The 15,344-nt window shown below is 40.7% G+C and overlaps 1 protein-coding gene across 1 annotated transcript in view; it reads left to right on the top strand.

Moving 5' to 3' along the window:
• Caap1 (caspase activity and apoptosis inhibitor 1) overlaps positions 1-13,518 on the top strand; it is a 95,221-nt gene extending 81,703 nt beyond the window's left edge. Inside the window, exons 6-10 of the transcript XR_009585155.1 lie at positions 4,883-5,325; positions 6,249-6,317; positions 8,424-8,543; positions 9,441-9,553; positions 13,018-13,518. The gene's annotated coding sequence lies outside the window, so the exon portion shown is untranslated. The remainder of the gene's footprint in view (positions 1-4,882; positions 5,326-6,248; positions 6,318-8,423; positions 8,544-9,440; positions 9,554-13,017) is intronic.
• The last annotated feature ends 1,826 nt before the right edge of the window (positions 13,519-15,344 follow it).

The raw sequence follows: 15,344 nt of genomic DNA, 5'->3' as shown, positions 1-15,344 counted from the left end.
TTTACAATTGAAATAGTGAGTCTCTTCAAGGTCAGAAGATGAAATCTAGATTATCAATTTAAACATGAATTACACAATATTGGAAGTTGAAAAGGCCTCCCCCACTTTTCATTTTACTTCTTTGAGGCTTACAGGGAAGAATCAAAGAAGCCTATTGTTATTTTAAGTTGTTATTGTCTGAGTCTGGGCTGTGACAAGCAATGCTAACCATGTTTAAAATAGATGTATCACTGCTCTGATTTATAGGAGGCGTCTTAGACAAAATGTGATGGAGACCATTTCATCTTCCCGACTGAAAACATTTCTGTTTCTGCCTGAAGCCACATTAACTAGTGTTTTGTATACAATGATGGTGATACTGCAGCCAGCCTCATTTTCTGACACATCTCATCCCCAGAGTCATCCCCTGGAAGGCCCGGGTGCTATGGCAAGGAGTTAACAAGCTAGCTAAGGCGTGGCCTGATCACTGGTCATCCCAGTTCTTTAGAATGGACTGAGCTATGGCACAGCCCACCTGTGCTGCAGTTGGGTGTGAAGCGCCCGCCTGTATAACTGAGGACTTTGCCTCATACGTACCATTTTTGGGTATATGAAGCCCTAAGGTTTTGTGGTGGTATTTTTTGCAGCAAGGTCTCGTCCACTCAGGCTGGCCTCAGACTTAGTGTGTAGCTGAGGGTGACCTTGAGCTCCTGCCTCCAGCACAGAGTGTGAGGGTTACAAGCATGCACCACCACACCCGGGTTACGTGGTGCTAGAGATCAAACTTAGGGCTCCCCGCGTGCTAGGCCAGCACTCATTCAGCTAAGCCACCCCCCCTGCCCTCAGGTCCTGACCTCTCAGAAATGACAAGAAAAAGAATCAATGTCTGTGGAAACGTGTGGTGTGATGACTTCCCCAGAACTGCATGTAGTTTCTCCCTCCTGTAGATTTGGGCTGAAGATTTTTGGTGACAAAAAGATACTTTTTAATTTTATTTTCAATGATATTTGAGTTCCGTACTCCGAGAGAAAGGCCTGATTTTTGCGTACCCCCAAATGTGTAAAGGTGGCCCCCTTCAAGTTTCAGAAATCAGAGATGGCGCAACCTTCTTGGTGTGTCAGTTTTTGCTTCTCATTTCAGGGAAGACATTGAACTTTTGACTTCAGTTTTCTCATGTGTCATGGTACATGGTATCTTGGTTTTGTTTTTGGATATGGCTTAGATCTGTTTGGTCTCTCAGAATATCTGAATCAGGGTTTTTTAAGAGCCATTAATACCAGTAGGTTAATAATTCCCCAAAGCTTTGGACTGAGGCCACAGGTGTGCTAAAAACTCACTCTGGGGGGGGGGGGAGGAGTGTGAGGGGGGACCCTTTTGAGCCCCAGGTACGGGATGCTGCTACCATCACTGGAAGGACTTGTGCTAAGCAGTGATGGTAGCAGTGATGAACCTTGCTAGCTTTACCCTAGGTCACAATACAATAAAAAATAAATTAAAAATAAAAGGAGGGGAATATTCTTATCATGTTATTTTAAATCATCTCATTTAATGACTTTAGATAAATTTCAGAAAATTTTGTTATTATGTGATACAGCACAATTATCCAATAACATGCAGTATTAAAATACATACATAGATTTTTATGTATATATATATGAAAAGTGTACATATACATATCTATTAAAGGTATATACACAGTATGTATACACACATTTATGTATATATAATATATATGAAAGTTGGACATGTTCATTCTCCCCGTCCTTCCCTTCTCTAAGGAACAAGTATGTTTCATTGGAGATGAGAAATGGCTAACTATAAAAAAATGATCAGTGGAGAAAGACCATCTGAAAAGATAGTAACTTAGCTGACTAATGAGCATTACGATTAACATATTCTACACATCTATCAATACCAAGGCTCAGTTTGCCTCTGTTCCTCTCCAAAATTAATAACGGCAGGTACCAGGACCCTGTTAATATTTGAATAGTCTAATAGGCACAGGCAAGCACGCAGCAGAGAAGAATGTAAATCAGTGCTCAGGGGCGCCTTCCTCTGCCTGTCTGTTGGTCAGCAGTTTTCCTCAGGGTCTTCTCCAGCCTCAGCTCTAAGGGAGTATTTTCTCTTCCCCCTCTCACTGCTGAGGCTAGTTGAGTTCTATTCTCTTTGTTTTTAAGACACTTTGTACAAAATGCATTTACTGGGTCCCGTGGATTTGCAGATGTGCTCTACCTAAGTGTACATAGGCTCCTTGATGGCTCTGTTTGTTTTTGTATATCTGACACATGGTAGGCACTAATGAGACATTTGCTGAACAATGTTCTCTTTGGTTAGCATGCAGCAAAAGGATTTGAAGTCAGAGGGAGCTTTTGATGTGAAAAAAGGAAGTGCTTGAATTTTCTAGTGTGTCTCAAGACACAGAAAGTTGCTTATGTTTCATAAATGTGAGCCCATGCCTTGGCTGGGTGATGAAAAGGGAATGGGGACAGTCATGATGGCAGAGAACAGTGAAGTCTCACGAGTGCACAGGTTCCACTGTTGTAGCTACAGCTTTGTCATAGGACCTGGCCCTAGTTCTGGGACTTAGTCTTTTAGACCTCCCCCCCTTCATTTCATTAAATAGACAAGAAGAGGTAATCTTACATGAATTCCAGACCATCCAAGCTTTGAAACCCTTTTCATGGTTTAATCTTCCTCTTTTTTAGCACAAAAAGCCGAATACTGATAGCCCCTTCTAAAGGTCTTGTGCAGCCCTGTACTCTGTTTCAGCTTGGGGGTCTCTGGGTACTTTTCCTTTGCTTTTTCCCTTCATATTTATTTCTCTCTCTCCTCAGTCCTCTAGAGTTTGCCTTATGCTGCAGAGAGCTGTGAACATAGGATGGTGTTCCCATTCCTCCCCAGGGGTCCTTGCTCACCTCTCCAACGCTCCTGGTGTTCACTGTGTCACCACTCAGAATTCTCGGCCCCTCTCCTGCCACCCTTTACCAGCGACTGGTCTACCAGAACTTTGAAAGCCTTTTGCCCTAATTCCACTCTCTGTCGATGTAAAGTCTGAGGCCATTTCGCCACAGGATTATGTTGCCCCGTCCCTGCTCTCGTGGCCCGCATCCACCTTTAATATGACAGTAGTGCTGAGTAGTGCTCTTCGAATGCATATCGTGTGTCTGTGCTGCTCCAGGCATTTTCTCACACCATCGCCAAGTGTTAGCACTGTTCCCAAAAGGTGGCTGCCTTGGCTTTAAAGAGGAGGAAGCATCCTCGGATGGCCTAAACAACTTGTCCAGATTGTCCAAGATCAGACCCGATGCGGTGTCCAGTGTAGCAAGATACATGCCAGCCTTTGCACTTAGTCAGTTCCTTGTTGTTTTGTTCACATCAGCATGTTGTCCCAGAGACAATATCATATTGCCATGTGACAAACATGCCACCGCCATCTTTACACTTGCCTCTTCATTGTCTTGTTATTCTATACGATTTGTTCGCGTTCACACAAACACAAACTCCTAGAATAACGTGCTTTCAGTCCTCATTCTAACATGCTGACTCTACAGCATTTTTGTTTAGTCTTTCATATTGTCATTTGAATTATTAAGTAATTTTCATCAGATTGGTTTATCATAATTATGTAGGTTTAATTTTTGTTGCTACTGCAGAGCATTTAGAATGTTTTCGTTTCGTGCTGAGATAAATTATAATATATATGTGCCCTTTGAAGATAGAGGGCAATATGTTGGCTTTCACAGAAAATTTTTAATTTTCAGAGAACTCCTTTGTATCTGTTCCTATTCAACTAACAACCAACATTTTTCACACATTGTTTTAACTAATCTCCCTTTATTCTTGAGACTATTAAAGAAATTTTCAAGTGTCTTATCATTAACAACTAAATACTTCTGGATCCACTTTTTAATGCTTAAAGGTCTTCTCGAAGGTCATCCAAAGCTTTGTAACTGACATCTGAAGTCCAAGTTTAAATTTTCATGATAGCAATGGATAACTTATTACAGTTGGTTTGTGTGAATTCAGGTCCAAGTGCGGCCCACACCCTGCAGGTGGTCATTATGTTGTTAACATGTATCATTCTGAAGGGGAAATAACACACAGAGACTCCCACGCCCCAGGACTTTACCTTGTCTCAGCCTCAGGGGTGCTGAGACTGCAGGTGTCTGCCACCCCATTCACAGACATTTAATCCCATCAGCTTGTTAGACAGGAAGTGTTCCTGGGCGGCGTCTCGGCGTCTTCACACTGACTGTCTCCTCCAGGTGCTCTATAACTTTCCTACCCACTGTCTTTGTTTAAATTCTAGCGAAATATGATGGGTTTAATACGATTATAGCTCACTTTTTTAGAAAGACTAGGTAAACTTTTTTCAAGCTAGGGTTAAGCTTAGCATTGTTCTCAGCACATTTAACTGAAGCACATGCTTTTCTTCTTTATTCCCCTAAAACAAGACACCTGGTTATATGTATCCCCAGAATAAGCGTCAGTGTTGAGTGCGGAGAGTGTTAAGAGGAACACAAGTGGAGACGACTCATGATACAAGCTTCAGAGAAAGAACAGCTATGAAGTGCTTTATTTAACAGGGTGGCTTTTCACTGGGAACCAAATTCTTTTATCCCACGGGACAGGCTGGGAACTGGAGACATTGAATATAACTTTGAACTGTAACTATATCGTTTCTTCTTTCTTTATCATCTGATTGCTCATTTGCTTTGTTTATTGTGCAGTATAGGCAGCATCACAGTAGGTTAGTCATAGAAGCAGAGGATCTGAAATGCAGAAGAGGTTGGTTACTATTAAACTTTCTTACCCAGTGTCTTAGTTTACAGTTATTTTTGGACCCTAAATATTTGCCCAACTTAAGCTTGAATGATAACCGTTTTTCTTTATTTCTCTTAAGAAATGGCTTTGTCATCAGGGAAATGCAAATCAAAACGACTCTGAGATTTCACCTTACACCCATCAGAATGGCCAAGATCAAAACCTCAAGTGACAACACATGCTGGAGAGGTTGTGGAGAAAGGGGAACCCTCCTCCACTGCTGGTGAGAATGTAAACTGGTACAACCACTCTGGAAATCAATCTGGCGCTTTCTCAGACAACAAGGAATAGCACTTCCTCAAGATCCAGCTATACCACTCCTAGGCATATATCCAAAAGAGGCTCAAGTACACAATAAGGACATTTGCTCAACCATGTTTGTAGCAGCTTTATTTGTAATAGCCAGAAGCTGGAAACAACCCAGATGCCCCTCAGCTGAAGAATGGATACAGAAATTGTGGTACATCTACACAATGGAATATTACTCAGCAATGAAAAACAAGGAAATCATGAAATTTGCAGGTAAATGGTGGGATCTGGAAAGGATCATCCTGAGTGAGCTGTCCCAGAAGCAGAAAGACACACACAGTATATACTCACTCATATAGACATATAATATAGGATAAACCTACTAAAATCTGTTTACCTAAAGAAACTAATCAAGAGGGAGGACTCTGGCTAAAATGCTCAATCCCCATTCAGAAAGGCAAAGAGGATGGACACCAGAAGAAGAAAACAGGAAACAAGTTAGGAGCCTCCCACAGAGGGCCTCTGAAAGGCTGTGCCCTGCAGACTATCAAAGCAGATGTTGAGACTTATGGCCAAACTTGGGCAGAATGCAGGGAATCTTATAAAAGAAGTGGGAAATAATAGTAAGAGCTGGAGAGGATAGGAGGTCCACAAGGAGAGCAACAGAACCAAAAAATTTGAGCACAGGGGTCTTTCCTGAGACTCATACTCCAACCAGTACCATGCATGGAGATAACCTAGAACCCCTGCACAAATATAGCCATGGCAGTTCAGTGTCCAAGTGGGTTCCATAGTAATGGGAAAAGGGACTGCTTCTGACATGAACTCAATGGCTAGCTCTTTGATCACCTCCCCCTGAGGGGGGAGTAGCCTTACCAGGCAACAGAGGAAGACAATGCAGCCACTCCTGATGAGACCTAACAGATTAGGAAGAGAAGGAAGAAAAAGAAACCCTCCCCTACCAGTGGACTTGGAGAGGGGAGAGATTGGGAGGGGAGGAGGGAGGGAACTAGAGGGGGGATACAAAGTAAATAAAGTATAATTAAAAATAAAGAATAAAAGAATTGGAAAGAAAAAAAAAAGAAATGGCTTTGCTATATTTTCACTATTACTGACAATGCCTCTCTCCCTTCTCCCTCCCTTTCTTCCTTCCTTCTTCCCTCCTTTTCTGCCCCCCTCCCATTCCCCATCTCCAGATGGCTCATTAGACCTGAAAAGCAATTCTCTTTACTTTAAAATATCTACAAGTGTTTGGATTGATACTGGTAAGTTACATCTTTTTCCAGTATTCCTTCATTGGCCTTATGGTACGCTGATAATCTCTGCTTTGAGAATCCTCTAAAGTTTTTATGATGATTGTAGGTAGTGTGTGTGCAGGAGTGATAGGAATTCAGAGAACATGTGTGTGTGCAGTGTTGATGTACTACTGCAAATGGGAGGAGAGGAGAGACCAGCATCATGGTGTTGGTGGGGTTTTTTGTTTGTTTGTTTGTTGTTGTTTTAAATTTGGAACAATAAAGAGAAAAGTGAAATTGAAAAGAGGATGTTGCTTAGGTTGATACAGAAAACTACAGTGGTTTTAAAGAGTCTTTAAATGTTTTTGTTCTATATTTCTTAGTGGTAGAAAAGCCCAAGGTGCAAGCATACTGAGTTATTAGACTGCCAGGCTCCTTTATATTTTTATTTTATTCTTGGTGGAACTGAAGCCTTTGAGTTGCTGGCTTTGTTTGCTTGTTTGTTTTTCTATGTCGAATGGATATTTAGCTCCTAACCTGTTTTATCCCTCACCACCAATTCCTTTTTGGTAAATTTAGTAATTTTATAGGAATAATGAACATTTAATGTAGGAATGGTTAAACTAATTTTCATTTGCATTTCTAACCTTTCTGTCATGGACTGTAGTTTCATTTTGTAATGAATCTTAGTTTACCATTGTCACAATACTATTCTTTGTGTAAATTCTAAAAGTCATCATTTAAGGCCTTAGAACATCATACTAGAGAATGAATTGTATTGCTGTCCATTCTAAAATGCACAAAAAGGATCTGAATTATGTGATTTTTCTCTGAGTTCTCTGTCACTCTCAACACATACACTCACATTCGCACACACACACACACACACACACATTCACACATATATTGTAGCAAGGGCAGAAATTAAATATAAGTGAATAATGTTAGCAGTTCTCCCTAAGATCAGTCATGAACTATGATTCTCAGCCCCAGTATATGGAAACTATAAGTTCCTAAAACTGTGAATCTCTCTAAGTTGAGACATAGCACAGGCACAGTCCTTAGAAGAGGAGATAATCTCATTTTTCTATTTTCTTATTAAGATTTTGTCCTTTTCAATATCTTCCTTTAACAAAGAGTTTTTCTGCTTTGTTTGAGGTAAGATCTTCTCTGCAACCCATGTTGGCTGGTAATTACCCAGGATGACTGTAAACTCGTGGTCCTCCTGCCTCTTCCTCCCAAATGTAATTACAGGAATAATTATATCTGCTTCATGAATTGAGTTCTTACCTTGGTGTGAAGTTCTGCCTCTGGAAATAATTCTTATGTGGCCCAGGGACATATTTTATCTTTGTTATATCATATCAAAGTATATCTAATAGTCTTTCCGTGTTAATATTTGTAATTTGTAAGCTGTGAGATCCCAAGCAGTGTCGAGTTTATACTCGCTTCTTCCTATTGAGTAGCAGTTCTGGCTTTTAAGCAAACAAGAGAATACATTTTTCTCTATTTGAATGAAGTTAAAATATAAAACCTTGACTATCCAATATGAATCATAGTACTGCTTAGACTAATCTATTATTTGAGTATATCAAAAGCTACATGAATTAATCTTAATCATTTCTATTCTTTTAAAAATATCAACAGTTAAAAATTGCATATCTTAAAAAAATGCATATCTTATTATTAAAAATGGTTTTGAGCTGAGATGTAATCTCCCAAATGAAGGAATAAAAACAAGAACAAGATAAGGCAGAGAACCATTTTTCTTCCTAAAAATTTGAAATAAATTGAGATCAAGAAATATAACACATTATTAAATAAATCAGAGGTCTTATGACATCTCTAATATTTTATGACGGGTTTTTGACTTGATTTATGTATTTAAAATAACTAGCAAGGTATTCTTTAAATGCTAAAACATAAATTACAAATGGAAAGCCTTGATTTATGGTAATGGTGGATAATGTGAGGGATGTGGCAAGTAATTGCTGGTTTTTGCAATATTCCCTGGATGGGGCAACAGCCACAGCGCACGGGGGAGTGCGGCCTTAGGCTCCATTTGTTGACTTACAGGTGCAGGCTGTCCCCTAGGAAGTGACAGAGCCCTGATAGGAACTTTGACTTCTGTTTCAGATGTCTCCAGATTTTAGTGAAAGCTGCTGGACAGGTCCTAGTCACTCCCTGTCTCCATGGCAGGTCAGACGCGTGCAGATGTCTGCAGGGAGAGTACAGACCATGGAACAGATTGTCTTTGTAGGTAAATCTCAGGTCTTTGTTATTTCCCAATACGTCTCATGGCCATTAAGGTATCACTGCTCCATATTTTCATGTTCCAGCCCGAGGATGTTTAGTTCATCTCGTGTCCTGTATCCATCTTTCTGATCCAATTGCACGATTGTGTGCCCTCTTCTGACCCTTCAGGTCTCACCTGCCTCACAACTGCCTCAGAGAATCCTTTCTGGATCTCCTTTCCTACAGAGACCCCCTTCTACCCATTGCCCTGTTTATTTCTTAACACTTTTAAAACAATTGTTTCTTAGTGCTTTCACATCTCATCATTTGCGTCCACAACACATTTCCTGTGCATGGGGGGAAAATCCACTTTATTAATTACAATAGTAGTGCACTTAATGGCCAATAGTAAGCACTCTAGAAAATTATTAGGTAAATGAATAGATACCTGCAAGATTGCATTTGAAAAAAAAAAAAAGCACCTGAATTTTAAAAAGCATAAGAAGCATTGCTTTAAATCAGTGCGTCTCAACCTTTCTTGATGCTGCAACCCCTTAATACAGTTCTTCATGTTGTGGTGACTCCCAACCATAAGATTATTTTCATTGCTATTCATACCTGTAGTTTTGCTGCTGTTATTAATCATACTGAAAATATCTGACTTGCACATGGACTTAGGCGACCTGTGTAAAAGGGCCAGCGAACCCCATAGGGGTCGTAGGCCACAGGTTGAGAACCACTGCTTTGAACGACCATGTCCATAAGCCCGAGAGATATCTTTACAGATGTCTGCCTGCTTTCTCATTCTGATAAGCTCCTTGTGATGGTTCAGTAAGCAGGCTGTAGGGTCTGCACCGAGAACTCAGAATTATGCCCAAACTCTTCTCACAGAGGATCTCAGTCTGCCCCTGTCTGCAGGTGACACTCTACAGACACACGCCATTGCTGCAAACCAAGAACACTGTGTGGCTCCCAGAGCCCCGCCTGAGCCTACACCTCTTCCATTGCTGCTCAGATAATCATGTTAGCAGGTAAGCTTCTAAGTGTAAGGCTTTACATTGTGAAAGAATCAGACTGACTTTGTAACCTATGTTTCTTTTAATTGCCTTATAACTTATATTTGCAAGTTTTAGGCCCATGTTAATTAAAGCCTCTTAGTGCTTCTCCAGAGAACCGAGGAATGTAAAAGTTCCTGACATTAGCCATCTGTGAGGGCAGAGATAAGGAAGAGAACAAGCAGAGATCTCTACTAAATGGCTTTGTTTGGAAACTGGGCCAAATGGCCCCAATCCTTCTGACCTTTGATCCAAAGCCTTTAACCCCCACTTCTCAGAACAGACATGGGATGAGTTAATCATTCTCCCACATTTAACTGTGGATGGCAGAAAATTCCAAACTGACTTGAAGATCAGATATTTACAACAGGGCTGACTGGACCTAAGGGTGACCAGAACTACCAATTATTTTAAAAGTTAAACACTTCATCCAATCCTAAATTGCCAAGAAGTCAACCCCAGGAGATTCCCGCCTTGTGTCTTTTAAAAACCTAAGGTCTTTGTTTCCCGGTGCCACTCCTAGCTGACCAGCAGGGGTGACCCCATTGTGCAATGGTCAAGAAGAGTCTATTGCATTTTTGCATCGATGGATGATTAGTTTCCTGAGTTCTCTTCATACCTTCTTATATTTAGGCTCTTGCTGGACCTAACAATTGACTACCTTAAGAAACGCGAATTTATATTAAAAAGCAAACAAACCAGTTATAAGTATTAGAGACCTTTTGTAGCAATGAATTGTGGCTACAGTTAATAAAGATGCTGTCTTTATTGAGACAGTGGTTATAGTATTGTTTTGAATTTATGTTTTAGCAATTGGTCTCAGACTTCTGGGGAGCATTTTATGTTTATGTAACTTTTAGGGAAGAACACAGTGCATGTAGTTGAGAGTCTAAAGGACAATGTGGGAGAAGAATGCTTGGCACTATTGCAGCAGAGCCTTTACTGATACTTGATAGGTATTGTTTCAGAACGATTAACATAATTATTAAAATTTAAACGGAACCATGTAAATGCCTCACACTTATAATGCAGTTTCATTCAGTTAAAACTAATTTGTTAATATTTTCTACCATTCATCTAAAATGCATTTGGAAATAATTTCTAAACTCGAAAGGAAAGTGATATTACAATGAATCTTTTGTGTCTCTTCCAGTCTTTTTTTTTCTAAAGACAAGTCAATCAGTCGATTATGTCACCACGCTGGCACAGCAGGAGTCTGCACTGACACGTGTGTTGTCTGGAGAACACTGGTACACTTCTGGATAGGTCTCACCCATGGGAGTTACCCCCTCCTTGGAAGAACAGCACGCATAGGAAATAAAGCTGCCACTGTATGCTGTGCTGATTTGGTCCTACAGTATCTACATGCTGTACAGATATGCATGCACATTTATTTCTAGAACAACAGTTGCCAGTACCCCAGGAGTTCCCACCCATATACCTTTCCCTCAGTTTTTCTTAACATCTTATACAGTCACATGTATTCACTGAACTAAGGCGTTGCCACTGGTACATAATAAAAAAGCTACACGTCTTTTACAGATTTCATGAGCTTTTAAGCAATGGGTATCTCTCTGTTCTAGGACCTAATATTTTATATAGCGTATATGTGTTTAATAAGGGATAAAATACAGAAGAAACATGCAAAGAATTTTATGAGTACTCAGGCATAAATACTGTTAATATTTAGTGTCTTCTGTTCCTAGCCCATGTACATTGACAAACACATCTTTAGAGAAGTCTTGACGCTTATTTTTGGATACTTATGTGTGTGTATGTCAGGATCTAACTGTGTAGCTTACTGTGCTGGCCTAGAACTTGGGTCCTCTTGCCTCAGCCGCCCAAGCGTTGGAATTCTAGGAGTGTGCTATCACATCTAGCCACCCACCTGTTTTTGCACTCTCTTCTCTCAACACGTAGATTCCAGAAGTGGACTTAGATCATCAAAGATAGTGGCAAATATACCTACCCACTGAGCCATCTCACCATCCCTCTGTTTTTAATCATTTAGCAAATCACAAATGCCACCCTCTGTAGTTTTAGTTTCAAACACTTTTATGTGTGCAGTTTTTAAAAATATGGATATTTTGGTTTAACGTTACTCATTCATTGTTCATTTCAATCTTTCTTTCTTAAAAATGATACCCTGATGATTATACATGTGAGGTTTGGGTAATGTCCATACTTTTACAGATCAAGAAGAATGATCACGTGAGAAAGCAGGGATTCCCCCCATTTGTTTTGTTTTATTTTACAACTCAAGACTAATGTATTTAAACTAAACTGACGCCCGCGAAGTTGAAAATGGACCTCTCTGCTGTGGTCGGCCTGTTTACCTGAGGGAAGGAAAGCACTGTGCAGTCTTTAGCCCGAGGCAGCCCAACAGGACTTGTTAGCATGCGCACAGCCTCGAGCCCAGGCTTCACAGAGGCAGTCCAAGTGAGCTCTCAGAAGCTTATCATGGCTGATACGTTTCCATGTGTGACTAGGTGTGGCCTTGCTTGGATATTTCCTATGATTAGCCGTTTAGAGCTTTTCTATTTCTTGGTCACTAAATAGTAAGTTTTATTACTAGACCAACAGTCATAGCACCAGAAAAAAGGGCCCTGATTAATCGTCCCTAACTTTCAGAACAGATAGATAGTCCTTTTACTCCTAAGGTCCTGTAGTGTTGAGACCTCTTAAGCTGTAATGAGAGGACATTCTTGTCACACATGAGGCAGAATAGAGGCAAGGAAACATTTTGGGACGCCTGCCACCCCCACCCTCATCCCATGCCCAAACCTGTCTCTATCCCATCCCCTGCCCGAGCCACAGGCTACAGTGGCTGGACATTGCAAGCTCACTCTTGGTATAAGGACAACCCCACCTGGACTAGTTCAGAGAGTGGGCAAGTATGGCTTCTGGAGTTAAGCAGGCTTGACACATCTGAATTCAGTACCAACTAGGAGCTCTCTGACATTTCGTAACTGAGGCTCCTTAGCCTGAGCTTTCTCAACAGTAAATGTAAGACCTCTACAGAGGTGGATCTGTCATTTGACTGACATGTAAAACAGAGGAGGACTTTGCAGCCAGTCCTGAAGATACCTGATAAACCAGTATCAGATGAAAGGGGAGGAGGTCCTCCCCTCTCAGTGGACTTGGAAAGGGGCAAGGAGGAGATGAGGGAGGGAGGGTGGGATTGGGAGGGAATGAAGGAGGGGGATACAGCTGGGATACAAAGTTAATAAACTGTAACTAATATTTAAAAAAATGTCCAGCATGGTATCTGGTGTACAGTGCACAACTGGATGAAAGGTTATTCAATGACGGGATGGGTGAATGTGTTTTTTAGCTGTTTGAACACCCTACATTTTAAATAGTTCTGTGGCTTTTTGAGATAGAAGACATAATAAATATATAAGAAATGAACTAAATATTCATTTAATTCTCCCTCTCAGGGTTGCAGACAAGATAAACAAACTCTGGCTAGAATTTATTGGATGAACAGTCAGATCCAGAAATTTAGGAGTTGGAGCAGCAAGCAGTATGATGCTACAAGCCGTGATCTCCAGGGGCCTCAGAAGTGGAGTATTATGGACCTTCCCTCTGGAATGTTGATGCCTTTATTTCTCATGACCTGTCATTGATTGCCCAGATGACATTGTCCTACAACACAGACAATGATTCTATCACTTCTCCATCAGGGGCACGTCACAGGGCAAAGGAAATGTTGGGAGACTAATGTATTTTGAAACGTTTTAAATTTGTATATTTTATTTGTAATAATTTTATATAGTATAGAGAAACCAATTGTAGAAACAAGAGATGTTGTTAATTTAGATAAGATATCACCATGAAAGAGAAACATGGAAAATATTTACGTGCTGGGCTGGCCACCGTCAGGGGCAGAGTGAACTGTAATGTGGAACTGTGAGCTAGAATAAAGCCTTTCTTCTTTATGTCACTGTTTGTTGGCGCATTTAATCACTGTGGCAGAAATGAAACTAGGACAGCAGATTTTTACTTAAGTTGGGTCAATCAAACTAAAGTTTAGGACTTTTAGTTGGTAAAAAGGCAGAAGACTTTCTCCTCTTTTTGCAGCCACAAAAAGTAGGAGGGTGCCAATGCAGTGGAAAAATAGAGGCACGAGGTGGATAGAAAGTCAATTCTTGGTGATGCTGGATCACATTTTGCTTCAGGCCCTCCTACAACTGGTCTTTTGAGTTACGTAAGTCAATCTATTCTTTTTTATTATTTAACCAAACTTGAATTAGGTTTTTCCAATTACTTGTTTTTAAGTACTTTCTAACTACCCATCTGTGAAATTCTTTGTACAGGATCCTAAAATAGTGATTAAATGGAATTTAGCACCCACTTCCCTCCCTCCTTTGATACTGACTTCTCATCGTGAGAGAATCTATCTTTTCCCAGCCTTGCATGTTAGGTGTTGTTGTTTGTTTGTTTGTTTTTAGCTTGGTTAATGTGATAGGTGTGTCATCAGGATTCTGACAGAATTAGGTTTTAAGTTTGTGGGACTGCTTGGCGCTGACCTTCAGGGTGATGGGTATCGTCCCACCAGTGTACTGGGAGAAGATCTTGAAGACTTTGCTGCTCGCCTCGACTGTTCTCTCAGAATAGTTCCTTTTCCTAGTTTTATTGATTTCTTTCACAGTCAGCTCTAGTCACACCTGATGGTTAACACTTGACATCTTAGTACTGGCCACACCCTTTGGCTCAGGGGAGGCCATATTGGTCGACACAGTGCTAGCATATAACATGTTGACTTTAAATGCGAGGAGCCCATGGAAGTCTGATTTTGACATTGAGCAGCAGAAGATGCCACTGGAGGCTCATATTTTTACTAGTCTTGTTTCACCCCTGTCTTAGCCACCTTGCTATTTAGATCACAGAATATTACACATCAGTTAATTTTCAGAAATAGGTGGGCCTAGTGGTGTTAGTCTGTAATCTCTGCCACACAGGGGTTTGGAGGAGGATCACAAATTCAAGGTCTGCCTGCCCTGAATCCAAGGTCAGTCTGTCAACCTAGTGAGACTTTATCTCTAAGGGAACAGTAAAAAGAAGTCTGGGGATATAGCTGCCATAGCACTAGCCTAGCATGTCTTGTGTCTTAGGAACACACACACAACTTCTCACAGTGTGGAAGTCCAGTATCAGATACTCCTCTGGGGAGAGTTTTCCTACTATGTCCTCACATGGGGAAAGGTTGAGAAGATAAGGGGAAACAGGGCTAATAATCTTTTTTTTTTTTTTTTCTGGTGCTAGTTATTGAACCCAGAGCTTTATAAATGGAGAACTTGTAGCTTTTATCACTGAGCTACATCCCAGTCCTGGTCTCATCTTTTTATTAGGAGCTCACATCTGTGACAATTGACATATTCTTGCAAGAGCAACTTTAACCCACCCACAAGGACAACCTTTTCACCTCTAAAAGGTGTTGTCTCTCCGAATGGTTGCAATGGGACCCAGATTTCTAACACATGATTGTTGGGTATATGTTCAGGCCATATCAGCCACTCTTCCCATTTAACAAGGCCCTGGGTAAGAACTTTATGGTAATGTTGTGTCTCACCATTTTCCTCTTCATATTTTCTTTAAGAAATCTATACATCATGCCAGGTGTGGTGGCTCATCTTTAATCCCAGCACTTAAAAGGCAGAAGCAGACAGATCTCTGTGAGTTTGAGGCCAGCCTGGTCTGCATACTGAGTTCCAGGATAGCCAGAGCTACATAATGAGACCTTGTCTCAAGAAGCAAAGCAAAA

This window comes from Meriones unguiculatus, chromosome 12 (genome assembly GCF_030254825.1).
Source record: "Meriones unguiculatus strain TT.TT164.6M chromosome 12, Bangor_MerUng_6.1, whole genome shotgun sequence".
In the NCBI taxonomy this organism is placed as follows: domain Eukaryota; kingdom Metazoa; phylum Chordata; class Mammalia; order Rodentia; family Muridae; genus Meriones; species Meriones unguiculatus.
Note: the sequence above shows the minus strand (reverse complement) of the source record. Positions and strands in the feature narration are given on the sequence as shown.